The sequence below is a fragment of the Pinus tabuliformis genome, chromosome 1_1 (genome assembly GCF_031772625.1).
Source record: "Pinus tabuliformis cultivar Carrire ecotype Pingquan chromosome 1_1, CPIR1, whole genome shotgun sequence".
In the NCBI taxonomy this organism is placed as follows: Eukaryota; Viridiplantae; Streptophyta; class Pinopsida; order Pinales; family Pinaceae; genus Pinus; species Pinus tabuliformis.
Window position 1 is genome coordinate 564,136,700 of NC_142297.1, and position 3,184 is coordinate 564,139,883.

The 3,184-nt window shown below is 35.8% G+C and overlaps 1 pseudogene; it reads right to left on the reverse strand.

The window, feature by feature from the left end:
• Nucleotides 1–241: 241 nt before the first annotated feature.
• LOC149214399 (uncharacterized) overlaps nucleotides 242–3,184 on the reverse strand; it is a 46,047-nt pseudogene continuing 43,104 nt past the window's right edge.

Below are 3,184 nucleotides of genomic sequence, written 5' to 3' on the forward strand. Positions count from 1 at the left end.
AGAACTCGCTAAAACATAACAACAAACCTATGTTTTTCAAGAATTGTATGATAAAATGGTATTCCAGTTTCAACAACAGTAAGAAAATACTACTTTCCCTGAAAGTTGTCCTAATGCTCTAAATAGTTAGTTTCCATATGATGTAGGGCATTCTTGCAAGCATCTTATAACTTTCACATAAGTACCCATTGAAAGGTTGAGGCAGTATCAAAATTAAAAATCCAAAATTATAAAAGTGTTATTAACAAATGTATTTAACCATGCATTTTGATCCCCCAACAGGCACTTGTTTCAAGATTCCATTTTGAGGCTTCCTTGACATGGGTTTTCCATCAGATTGATAATTGTAGGCATCACTCCTGATCCACTTTTGATAATGTTGGTAGGAGGAATGAAGAAATCCATTGAAAGGGCAGGCACACTGAAAAACCACATCGTCAATTGTCCATGTTTCTTCCATTCTTGTTCTAGTATGGCTCATTGAACGCTCTCCAAATTTAAAAAGAGTGACACTTGATTGAATTGAATGAGAAATCATCACACCATCTATTGCTCTGTAATTGTCGATAATTGTTTCTATGTTGGTTTCCTAGTGAACAACGTCTATTCCAGTGGCATGAATCTGTGTGAGATGGGAATATTCCAAATATACAAGGAGGCGAGTTCTTTGACTGAAATATCCAAAAAAATACATGTCTGATAATTTCTACAAGTCCATCACTCCTTTCATGCAGAGTTGAAGGATCAGTGACAAGATTTAAAATGAAGCAATCTTCATCTCCAATTTTCTTTTCTCCTAAGAAACGAGCATTTGCAAACATTATTGTTCTTGTTATAGGATCTAAACCCCAAGAATATAAAGGTCAACAAGAATAAGGACGTGCATCATCACCAACAAGTTAATCTAAGCTGCATAGTTACCATGGTCCTAAGCTCATTCCCATGATTAGTGATTTGCATTTGAAAAAAAATTGACATTGCTAACAAACATACATGCAGTCTTGTTCTAATATTTTTCAAGTTTAACAAAAACAACCGAATATTAACATTTGATTTTGATACTCAAAAAAATTCTACATGGTTCATTAAATTCAAAAGACCCAAATATAAAATAAAAATCTACAAGGTTGATTAAATTATACATTCAGTTTACCATTGCTTGAAATTAGACAAAATTAGAATTTTCATAAATAATTCACCTTATGCAGTGATTGTTGTACTAGGATCTAAACCAGAGTGGAAAAGGGATTAACCAAGCATAAGAACGTGCATCATTATAAACATGTTAATATGAGATATTATAGAAGAACCACCAATTAACTACGTTCGCAACAATCACCATAAAACTAACTTTAGCAGTTTGAACTCCCTTCTTTTTATTTTTTGCAACCGCTCATGCTAAAATTCTCAACTCTTAACGTAATCACAACCTGATCTGAGAGCCTATTCTGCAAACAACAATGCATAATCTATTTGGTATTTCTCATTGGATGAAACTGCAATCTAGGCCATAATCTGCAAGCACTCATATGAAGACATCAACCTTTTGTTTTCTCACCCTAACTGGGAATCTAGTCGACAACCATTTGTACTATTTCTGTTAACTTAATCCTAAAACCTAGTACCTAGACTACATGAACACTCGCACCAATCTTACTGAAACTTAGCCTGATCATAGAGACTCGTGAATCCTTGCCAAAATTGTGTCATTCAAACCACCATAACCAAGAAAATCGTCATTTACCAAAATCAACCTTTGCGTTAAACTCTCTTTGCATGCAAGCATAGAAAACCCCTGAATTTTCTTGAATTCTGGGTAGCTGGTGAAGCCCATTATGAAACCACAAATTTTATTGAATTCTGAGTAGTTGGTGAAGCCCATTACGAATGTAGTTGTACAAATGCTTTTAAATTCACTATGTTCTCAATTTGATCCTCATTCTAGGCCTACTCTACATGTATTAGCCTCATAACCCCGGCCAAAAAGGTCTCATTCAAAAAACCATACCATACCAAGACAATCATCCTTCACTAAAATCGATCTTTATGTAACCTACTTTGCATGCAAGCATAAAACCCAAGAATTTATTGAATTCTCACTAGCTGCAAAAGCCAATAAAATGCAGTCATATTAATGCATTTACTTACTAGACTTGCAATTTTCTCTTCATCCTAGGCCTAAACTACATGATTTCGTACTAAAACAATATGACTTTCACTGAATCACAAGCTGATTTTTAAACACATTCTGCAACCAAAAGATCCTCATTCTTGTGCCATCGGAATAGACAAACCTGAAGATCCCTACGCGGAGGCCGAGGAGGACCCTTGGCAGCATGTGAACCAAGCTAGGGTGTGTGCTGCCAAACAATCTTCCCATTGCTTCCATCATGCACTTTGCTCCCACCCAAAACTAACTCCACTAACCACGTATTAGGAATCATTTGCCACAATATAAAGAATCTAGTTTTGCTAGCCTTTAATGAATAATTTCGACAAGATTTTTTTGACACCTAATCAAAGGGATTGGGTGTACAGCTGTAATTAATGTAAATAAATAATAGAAAAGATAGAGAGTCATCGAGAGAGATAATCGAACAGTCTCTCCCTCTTGCATATAATAATGAACAACCTGAATGAACAATATGAGTTTTGATTTGAGGAGTTACCTCCTCGTCTGACATGGTAGCAGAGCAGGCGCCATTTTTTGGCTTCCTTTTTAATTTGTAACTCCTATTATATTTTGCCTTTGTTTTGCCTTTGTTTTGCATCTTTTGCAGGCTGACATTTCTGTTAAATCCCTATGAAATCTCATTTATTGTTTAATACATTCGTTGAAGTGCGTTGCATTGGAGCTAGCTGTTGAAGTCAAAGGTGTTGTAATGACTTGGATTTCCTCCTGCTTTGAGTATGGTATATATACCCTTCCGCATTGAAGAACCATATATCCTTTTTCGTATTCACATATATCCTATTTCGTATTCCCTTGAGCTGGATCTCAAGTATTATAAACCCACATATATAAATATCATCAGGTCCACTTTTTAATCACATATCGCGCTCTTGCCCGATCAATACGCTGCATGTTTCTGATGCGATCATACCCTTCATTAAAAACCCGCTCGGCACAGTTCCTGAGGTTTCACTTTATCTGGCTAGTTCTCCACCATTGATCTCAACCTCC